This window comes from Cupressus sempervirens, chromosome 1, assembly GCF_028749045.1.
Source record: "Cupressus sempervirens isolate cs-2001-9-10 chromosome 1, ASM2874904v1, whole genome shotgun sequence".
Classification (NCBI taxonomy): domain Eukaryota; kingdom Viridiplantae; phylum Streptophyta; class Pinopsida; order Cupressales; family Cupressaceae; genus Cupressus; species Cupressus sempervirens.
The window spans coordinates 52,206,389-52,217,681 of NC_143118.1; the positions used below are offsets into that span (position 1 = coordinate 52,206,389).

At 33.2% G+C, this 11,293-nt stretch overlaps 1 pseudogene; it reads left to right on the top strand.

Moving 5' to 3' along the window:
• LOC149576125 (DExH-box ATP-dependent RNA helicase DExH12-like) overlaps window positions 1-9,751 on the top strand; it is a 77,140-nt pseudogene extending 67,389 nt beyond the window's left edge.
• The last annotated feature ends 1,542 nt before the right edge of the window (window positions 9,752-11,293 follow it).

The window sequence follows — 11,293 nt, forward strand, 5'->3', positions numbered from 1 at the left end:
TTCTAGAAAGTTTATGTCATTTTGATAACATTTTACTTTTTTTTTCATGTTATTTGGTATCATCTTAACACATGTTTATCTCATTGCACATTTATTTTGATAGTATTCTGAGAGTTGTTTCTTGCATGTAATTTGCATTTTCATCTTCGATCTTGCATACATACTGGTAGATCTGCATTTTAAGCATACTTCTCATTCTAGAACTGTCACTAAGATGCTGGTTTGAGAGCATTCTTAGTGGTTGTAGTTATGGAAACATTGGATGTTTTTCGAGTTTTCATTTTGACAATGATTTCATGGGTTTAGTCTAGTTCATTGTCATTTTATCTGCACTCTACATTAAGGTTTCATGAATACGTGAATATACCATGTACAAAATGGTGCCCACCATGGGGCTTCATATTAAAGCCTCTCTGTTCTTCAAGTTTTCTTGCTAATCTATTATTTTTCTTTTAGAGCCATTATTATTTTTCTTTTAGACTTGCTTTTTTTCTTTGGTTTTGGTGCAAATTTGATCTTTTGTAGGATTTATAGTGTGCGAGAAGCTTCATAATGAAATCATAAAACTTTCAAAGACATTTCCAAGCTCACAAAGATTGGATCTGCCACTCCCTTGATGTAGCAGTGCTTTTACACACAATTTTAACACTTTCACTTAGTCTTTTAATGAATTTGAATCATTCTACTGTGCATTAGCCCATTCTTATAACACATTTGATCATTCTTATAGTGCATTTGATCCATCTTATAATTCATTATATCATTCTTATAATGCATTACAAAAAATTTATAGTGCATTTTCTCATTTTTATAGGTCATTTGAAGATTCTTATAGTGCATATACCACTTTCTATGATGCATATACTATTTTTTGTTATACACCTAATTTGAGATATTAACTTTCACGTCTAATGTTTAGATCTAATTTTTGATTTTTTATAGAACTCATCTAAGTTGACAAGAACTCTTAGGCTGCTAGAAATGTGTGACAGGAATGAAGACTCTCAAGAATGTGCCTAGCTTTTGTTGGCTCTGAAACAACTAAGTAGATTAGAACCCTCGTGAATTAGGTTGCTGCATTTTTTTTTTCTTTTTTAAATCCATAACCTACTCTAAGTAGTATGTTTGACCTCATTGATCTAATCAGAAGTAGGCCTATGCTCTCAACTAATGAGTGTTGATATGAATGCCAAACCTTCTGTGAAGGTTAGTAACACTCAAATAGGGAAAGAACAAACACATAGTTTAACTAGGAGCCCCTTTGTCTATTATAGTTAAGGGTTTGGAATTGAACAAAAATTGTTTGTTGTGTTTGGGAGGTCAGTATAGTAGGGATATTCTCTCACTCTCCTATAGTGATCAAATTCTTAGACTTGTTTATGATTTCCATTTTCCTACTTTCTACTAGGTAGGATTACTCAGCCGTAGAAAGGCTACCACTTGAGTTGCCTTAGTAGGGCCGGTGAGAGGGAATACCTCCCAATCTTGCATTTCTAATCGAATGCAAGCCACCTATGTTCAAAAAATATCCTTCCTCTATTTTTCTCATAAGAGAATGTGAAAAACCTCCTTAGCATTGGTGGGAAGCTCTCTTTTACAAGAGAGGTAAATCTGAAGATTGATGGTTAAAAACTAAAACTTGCTAGTCACTAGCTCTAGACAACCTTGTTAGGAAGCCCTTTTCTTCCATTTTCTAGGTCAAAATGGTTTTATAATTTATTTTGGTCTCTACTATTGTGATTGGATGTGTTTTAAATAATTAATAACAAACTCTAGTTCGAATCACAGTCCTTTTGAAAGATGTGACTATAAACTGATAATGAGAAACCAAGTTCAAAACTAGAACATCAGTGAAAGACTCTGAAATAACACATCTACCACTCCAAACAATGCATATGGATAATTTGGTGATGCATTTGAACTCTATTATAATGCATATAACTGTAAAAAAGTGCCTCTAAAGCTTTAAATAACACATTTTCCCTGCAAAACAATGCATATGACAGATAAAATAGTGCATTTGAACATATAAATAGTGCATATGTTCAATGAAATAGCACATATGATCAATACAATAGTGCATTTGATTAATCCTATGATTCATATGAGAAATAATTCCAAAACAGAGGCTACCTACACACATGACACTTGCAAATGAACAACAGACTTAGATACCCTTTTTCCCATTGATATTTTCTAGACTGAGAGATATTGAAATTGACCAAAACCATTTTTGAAACAAGAAAATCTACAAATTTTATTATTAATCCAATAGTCCTCATTGCTTTATTTCGCATATCAAGTTAGAAATGTCCTAAAAAACACATTCGTTCCCTACCTGACTTCATGAGAGTGAACTTATCCTATCAATATTTCCAAACACCCTGTCCAAACTAGCTTGTTACTCCTAATGAATCCTGGTCAACAAAATCTCTCATATTGTGAAAATGAATAAGAGTTAGAAGTTCTTATTCACTTCTCATGCCACTATGCAAAACCAGTCTAATTGCAAAACCAAAATGATCACCTCTATAGGTAAGTGTTAGAATAGCCAATAGAATCATCAAATGCATGAAACCTCTGGAACTCATCCAACCTGTCACCCAATAGATTGTTCACCAAACGCAGTTACTCACAAGTCACCCCTGTTCATCCAAAGTTTAGAACCCTTTGCCAAAATGGGTTCATCCACTAGTACATTTGACCCCATTTTTAGACCAAATTTTTTGGCCATCTATTAAAATGGGGTCTAATTGGTTGGAAAAGGCAAGGAAAAATGTCATTTTAAAAAAATCGATGCCCATGTTTGTCAAAATTTTGACCAACATGGGCTTCATTATGTTAAAATGAAAAGTTTTCTATTTTGTGCCCTAATTCATTGTTATGGAAAAAAGACTTGTATGCTTGTTTCCTACACAAGCAACACTTTCCCAACTGTAAGTCTTGAATCTAGACTATTAGTATAAATGATGTTATTTTTGCTTCCATGGTGCAGACTAAAAGGGTATTCATGAACAAAATTTGCACCCTCCCTGTATGGATTGTACAGGTTATTGAAGAAAAATAGTGTTGAAGGGCAAAGCAAGTTCTTTATGTGCTACTCAAGCACATTGATGCCCTTATCAAATGGATCTTTAGCAACCTACAACACAAAGGGGATTGAAACAACATAATTGAATCAAGAATAAATAAAAATGAAAGGGAATGGCATAAATAACACAGTGAATGCTCTTGTACTTTTTCAGCGTCTTAAGTTCTCCATTTTGGAAGTTCTATGTCTCTTACATATTTTGTTCTATGTAACTTTTAACCTTTGTGCCTTCTACATTTGCTATATAAGCTTTCATTGTTAGAGTCTTTTATTAGATACTATGATCTTTATGTTTATTATTGTGAACTTCATTCAATCATGTTGCACTCTTACCTTTGAGTGAACCATTGTTCTTTTCATTTCATGAACTGTATCTAGTCATGGTTCAGATTTTTTATTGCACATGGATAGCAAACTATCATTGATTTCCTATTTCATCATTATTAGGAAGACTAGGTTGTGCAATCAATAATGATTGGGTTTTTTTTTGTAGGGTGCAATTAAGTCAAATGGTTCTAATGTTCAAGAGAAGCTTCTTGGATACCCATTGAATGATTCTAAAATATTGGATCTTGTTACTGAATAAATTCATGGAGTAGGTACAAACATTTTTCTTTTTCTTTTTTGGCATTTCTTGGCTCATGCTTTTGACTACTTGTTATGTAACTTTAGTTAATGCAACACAAATCCTAATGCATGTTATAACTATCAGAAGAATTATAGATCTAGTGGATTATTACTATGCATCTCATATATTGTTTAGTATTACATTGAAAACATTCATATTCTTTTACATTGTTCAAGATTTTTTCATTTAGTTATATTTTAAAATAGAAATTTTGAGTTTTTTTAATATATTTTTTAAATATGAAATAGTCATTTCCTATATCTTGTACTAAACTTTTACCTTATCCAAAATTGTGCCCCAATCTCCAAGACTAAGAGAGCCTTTCATACCCAATCCCCTAGGTTCTCTACTAATTGAATGAAAGGTACTTCTACCCTTCAAAAAATTGAATTAAACCCTTTGATTTCTTAATAAGAGTGGCTCCTTGTTGAAGCCTATCTATTTCAAAGAGTAGTTGGGATTACTAAGCAGTTGTAAGCTGTTATTGAATGATGTGTTGGATAACACTGAATCTTCTTTTGTTTGTACAAAGTTTTTTGTGTTTCACAAGTTTTCTAACTATTATCCATTAGGATAGTGATTAACCATAGCCACCATTCAATCATTTAACTAAGTAAATTGATTAACTTGGCCCTAGCTTTATGTTTTGTGCCTATCATCCATAGTGCAACAACTAGAAACTTGCTAAAAGATCTTATTTTGGCATAAAAGGAAACTTGGTTTGAAACTTTGATGTATACCTGTGCACTATTGCAAAGATCTTATTTTATTACAAGAACGAGGATGTTAGCATAATTTTTAGAATTTGTGTCTACACATTTTAGTTTCATTTTATTGAATGTTTATAGATCCCTTCAACTAATCCATTTCGTACATATCTTATAATCATTGCATTCCATGAGAAGACATCATGTAAGTTCTTATATTGAAAATTGTAACTCTTCCCACTATTAAGTCCACAATGTTCAAAATATAATCTCTATTGAAAAATTATGTTCCTCTAGACTACATGGTTTTGTTATATCTAGATACACTCATCTACTTAAGCAAGTTAAATGAAATCCTCCTAGAGATAACAAGACAGGAACCCACCTTCTTTTACTTCAGTTTCAAATAATTCCCATTGTGTATGGTTTTAAGATGTCTTAGATTTTCCAAAAGTGTTTAACTGTAATCCAAGCATGGTGTTTGGAATTAGAACTTGACTGTGAGGCCTATAGGTTGAACCAGTTCCACAATATTGTGCTTTTCTCTTTGTTTCAATATATTCATGAGAATGTACACTCCAATAATATTGTGATGTCTAAGATGGTGATGGAAAATATTAGGTGAAGCCTCATGGGTAAGGCTTTAGGTTACTCATGCAAGGCACAAACTGTGTCAAAGTTCATTCTCTACCCCATTATAATTGGAAGGTGCTGGAATCTACTAGAAGAACCAAGAAATGATATTTCCAGTTGTGGTGATTCTTACAATGTTAAGGGAAAACTTGATGCATGATTGAGAGTCTTTTGAGTAAGTTAACTCTTTTGAAAAATGGAAGGAAATTCTATTCCCACCTTGCCCCTTGTTGACACCTTTAACGAAGTTTAGTTACAAGTCATCTTGACTGATATTGGCTTCTGATCTGTTGCTTTGTGTCTGGTTGCAGTAATGCTCTTCTATTGGTTTTAATGATGATTTCTCGTCTATATCTCAGTTCTTGTGAGTGTTTCTTTGTTCATCTCTTTGGTGGTTTTGCTTTTTGTGGATCCTTCATTGATATTTCCTCATTGCTCAAGAATTTTATCTACAAGAACATAATATAGGGAATTCAAAAAAAAACTTCAAAACAATGTGAGGTGTTACCCTCTCAAGCCTCTATTGATTTTGCTGAATACATAAGCTTATGGCCTCTAAAAGTCTTCATGGACATCTTACATTATAATTTTGTTTCCCACATGTCCAAATATGGCACTAGTTTGTATTCTTCTCAATTGTACTTTTAACATACTTAGGACAACTGGATTATTGTCAAGATGCATGACTATAGACAATAAATTTAAAGGAACCCTCTCTACACATTTACAAGAGAATATGTACTATTATGATTGATAAGAAAGTTTTATCTCAGAGGCTCAAAAAAGGGATAAATGCTAAACTCGTATTCTAGGTTCTGACCTTGCCATTTTTTTATATGTCATATCTACATTAAGGTTGCATATATTTTATGTGCCCTTGTTAATAGAAACTATTCTTAATGTTGTCAAATTTGTCAAAATGTCAATTTTGTTATTTTTGAGCCCCCATTTGTGTTTTCATAATTAAGGCAGCTCCTGTAAATGCCCTTTCACTGCTAGGTTTCTTGCAAACTCTCTATATGATCATTTAATTTAGAGAAGTGGGTTTCATTTTAAGTCCTAAAACAAGTAAAAAAAGAGACTCAAAGTTATTCCTCATCTTGTAACAATTGCAGATAGAGAGTCAATCCATTTCTGCTAGTTGGAGGTGAAGGAGAATCATAGGGGAGAGAAATGGTTGGAGATGCCCCCATTCAATATAGGGGCCTCTACATATTTGACTTTTTGAATCCTTGATACAATCAGCTAGGAACTACAAAACACTCATTGGTGTTGCCTTCTTATATAGATAGGGATGACCTTATATATCTTAGTTGGCTCATACCACATACTATAGGATTGGTTGGAGATCTAGTTAGGTACTAGCAGTGAGAGGCTACCCATCCTGCCCATTCCCATCTCCATCTTTTTGAGTGATAAACTCTATATTGATAAAGGATTATATGGATTGCCTGCTACAATTCATGAAGAATTCATGTATTCTAGGTTCAATAAACTCCAAAGTATAGAGGAAAGCATAGGATAAGAGAGCATGACATGTTTAATAGTGGGCATGACGGGCACAAATAAGACCAATCCTATTTATTATTTATGATCATAGTATAGTTTGCCTATGCATAATATAGTAAGGTATAGTTAGTGAAAATATCAAATTCATATGGAGTGTAGATATTAGTAATTTTTAGATTTGCTAATCCTATCTTATTTTTCTAGAGAAATATCTACCTCCAACTTAATTATTAGATTTGCAACCACTTCCTGTATCTGCATTAAGAAATTCTTCATACAAAGCTTTATATTAGTAGTTTAGGCACTTCAATCCTATTCAAAAATAGGTATTTATAGTCCTATATAACTCAGATGATAATGTTTTGGTTACAACACCCACTAGAAGTGGTAAGACTATTTGTGGTGAGTTTGATTTGCTATGATTGCATCAAAAAGGTGGAGACACTACATTTTGATCTGTTTACATTGCTCCTGTAGTTGGACTTGCAAAGGAAAAATATTGTGAATGAGAGAAATTTTTTGGGAAAGGTTTGAGATGGAAAGTAGTTGAACTGATAGGTGAGACTATGACTAATTTGAAGCTACTTGAGAAAGGTTAGATTGTTATAAGTACACCTGAGAAATGGGATTGTCTATCTCAAAGATGGAAACAACATAAGCAAGTGCAACAAATCAGCTTATTTATTGTTGATGAAATTTATTTAATGGGTGGAGAGGGTGGTCCAATACTGGGAGTAAGTTTTTCTAGAATGAGGTATATTTCAAGTCAAATTGAAAATCATATTTAATTGTTTCTCTTTCCACTTCACTTGCAAATGCTAAAGATCTTGGTGAGTGGATTGGACTTATTGCACATGGCCTTTTTAATTTCCCCCTTAGTGTCCATCCTATACCATTAGAGATTCATATCTAGGATGTTGATATAGCCAACTTACACATCAATAATTCAACATGTAAAAGGAGGCAAACCGGCTCTAGTGTTTGTGCTAGAAAGAAAACATGCCCAACTTACTACCACTGATTTACTAACTTATTCAAATGTAGATGGTGGGGAAAGATCCTAGTTTCTTCAATTTAATGAAGAAGATTTGAAACCTTTCATTACCAAAGTGAAAGAACCTACATTGAGCCATGCATTATCTAATAGAATTGGGTACTTACATGAAGGTCTCACTTTGGTAGAATAGGAACTTGTAGCCTAGTTGTTCAGTGCAGGGGCAATTTAGGTGTACATTGCAAGTAGTTCAATTAGTTTGGGATTGTCTTTGGTTGTTATCATGGGTACACAGTATTATGATAGATGAGAAAATGCTTACACAAACTATCTTATAACTGATCTTCTCCAAATGATGGGGTGTGCTAGTAGACCTCTACTTGATAATGTTGGAAAGTGTGTAATTTTATGCCATGCACCTCATAAAGAATATTATAAAAAATTCTTATATGAGCCATTTCCTTTGGAGAGTCATCTAGATCACTTTCTTCATGATCATATCAATGCTAAATTTGTTGTGGGTACTATTGAAAGTAAGTAGGATGTTGTAGACTATCTTACTTGGACATTCTTCTACCAAAGACTCACACAAAATCCAAATTATGATAATCTTCAAGGTGTCAGCCATAGGCATTTGTTAGGCCACCTTTTTGAGCTTATAGAGAGTACATTGAGTGATTTGGAATCAAGAAAATGTGTTGCCATAGAAGATGATATGTATCTTTCTCCTTTGAACTTGGGGATGATAGCATCTTACTACTATATTAGCTATACGACCATTGAACTCTTCATCTCATCCTTGTCTGCAAAGACAAAGCTAAAAGGGCTTCATGAAATTCTTGCTTCTGCTTCAAAGTATTAATAGCTTCCCATATGACTACGTGAAGAAGAAACAATAATAAAAATTGATAAATCATCAAAAGTTTGCTATTGACAAACCAAAATATACTGATCCACATGTAAAGGAAAATGCATTGTTGCAAGGTCACTTTTCAAGGCATGCCATAGTTGGCAAACTAGCACTAGATTAGAAAGAAGTGCTTCTTTCTACTAACCAACTTCTTTAGGCTATGGTGGATGTTATTTCTAGTAATGGCTGGTTGAATCTAGCTCTTGCAGCAATGAAATTGAGCCAAATGGTTACACAAGGTCTTTGGGACCATGATTCTTTCCTATTATAGCTTCCACATTTCACCAAGGAACTTGCTAAGAAGTGCCATGAAAATCTAGGGAAAAGCATTGAAATTATTTTTTATTTAGTTGAGATGGAGGATGATGAAAGGCATGAATTGTTACAACTGACAGATTCACAGCTATGATATTGCTATCAAGATTTAACTGTGTGATTTTTTAGTCAAACTCATTGACCCATGTTTCATGAGTAGTGATTCAACATGAATCCATCTCTCATGAGAATAAATGGAACACTTAGTGCTCATTGGATCTAGGTGATGCTCATAGGGGTGAAGCACTGAGACTTCCTAGGAGGTCACCCATCCTAGTACTACTCTAGCTTGAGTGCGCTTAACTAAAAAATTTCCTCCATGGTTAAACCAAAAGCTTGCAACCCCATTTTCACCTTGTGAGCATCACCTAGATCCAATGAGTGCTAAGTGTTCCATTTATTCTCATGATAGATGGATTCATGTTTAATCACTACACTCGAAACATGGGTCAATGAGTTTGACTCAAAAATCACACAGTTAAATCCTGATAGCAATATCATAGTTGGACTTGCAATGGAAATTATCTCCTACTTATTAGATTCTTAGCTATTAGACATTGCTCATTTTTGTAATCGCTTCCCAAACATTGATCTGGCATATGACATAGTTGATAGTGATGATGTGAGGGTTGGAGAGAATGTAATAGTGCAGGTCACTCTAGAAAGAGATCTTGAAGATAGACAGGAGTTGGGTGCAGTTGATGCACCAAGGTATCCCAAAGCAAAGGAAGAAGGATGGTGGCTAGTAATTGGGGATTTCAAAAGTAATCAATTGCTGGCCATTAAGAGGGTATCGCTCCAGAGGAAGACTAAAGTCAAGCTTGAGTTTATTGCACCTTTAGATCTTGGAGAGAAGAAATATACATTGTATTTCATGTCCAATTCATACCTTGGGTGTGATCAAGAGTACACTTTCATAGTCAATGTGAATGAAGCAGAAGATGAAGAAAATGCAAAGGAATGAATGTTATTTATTGAGCACCACAACTATACAAATTTTGCATGAAGTTGATATGGTCAATATATGATGATGGAAAAAGATTGTGTGGCAAAAATATGCAACTCAAATATATGGGCTCACAGAATAAGCTTCATCTAGTAACTTGAATGCTTTTACCATGGGTTTTAGTGATACATGATTTCAATCAAAAATTGTTAATAAACAACTCTTGCCATTGGTTTCACCAATCTATGATTTCAATAAAACAAATCATTACTAATGCTAATATTATGATGAATTGTGGCATGATTGCATTTAATGTGACCCATTAATTGGGAATCAAGACTTTAGCAAACTAGCTAAGTGTACTTGTGGTTACTGTGTTGAGCTTGTAATAACTTAAATAGTTAATACTATTTTCATAGCGTAGAAGTATCTGGAATCCACCCTTAATGACCAAAATTTTCTCTTGTTCCTCTTTGTGAAAATAATTGGACCTAGAAAGGACCTTGTCCAAATTTACTAAGTCTCTTATAGAAGGATAGACATTGAAAATTGAATGAAAACCTTTAAATTCTATTGGAAACTTCTCTTGATAACCATCATATGGGATGGATGGAATGAAAGAAACTCAGTAATGGAATGAAAGAATATTAGTAATATCAAGAAAATTTGATATTTAATTAGTTAGTTTAATTAATTTCTTAGGCAAAATATATGAGGAACAAAGACATTGCATTAGTGTAGATTGTAGTAAATGACTTGGACACTTAGATATCAGGAAATTTATACTTGTTTCAAATTGAAACATCTAAGTCCCATTAAATTCTCAAGCATTACTGGATGAGGTGAAGTAGAAAAAGATTAAGATATTTGAAGCTTGATAAGTAGGAGATATTTTATACAAGAAGTCAAATTGTGATCTTACTATTAGGATTCAATTGTGTGTTTTTGAGTCAAAACTTGTTGATCTTTGTTTCATGAGTAGTGGCTCAAAAGAACCCATTTCTCATGAAATGAATGAAACAACCAACACTCATTATATATATGTAACACTCACAAGGGTGAAACATTGGTCAATAAATTTGACTAGAAAACTACATAGTTGTATCTTAATAGCAATATCACAATAAACAAAGCTTGTTTTGATTTTGAGTTCTCTTTTAGACTCTTAGAAAGATTGTGACAATATGATTTTTCTTCTTTTAGTTATTTCTATAAACAATTATTTTTTAATTTCATTTTGGTTAATATTATATAATGTATATGCTAATAGAAAAGAAGTGAATATGGTGTTGAAACAATTATTGGTTTTAGAAGTAGGATGTTGAAGGTCTAATTCTAGAGTTGCAGGATTGGTTTCTCTGTGATGAGTCTTTCCCTCATTGAAGGATTTCTATGCAAACAAGCCTTGAACTTGTCCTAATAAGCTTGGAAAGCTATTCGATATCCAAGCCTCATTAATGATAATGGAAAAAAGTTAATTAAATTTCTCTTGGCTAATTATTCTGGATTTGCAGAGGAGAAAGTGAATGACCAATTTCATTTATTTTATCTTGAGATGAA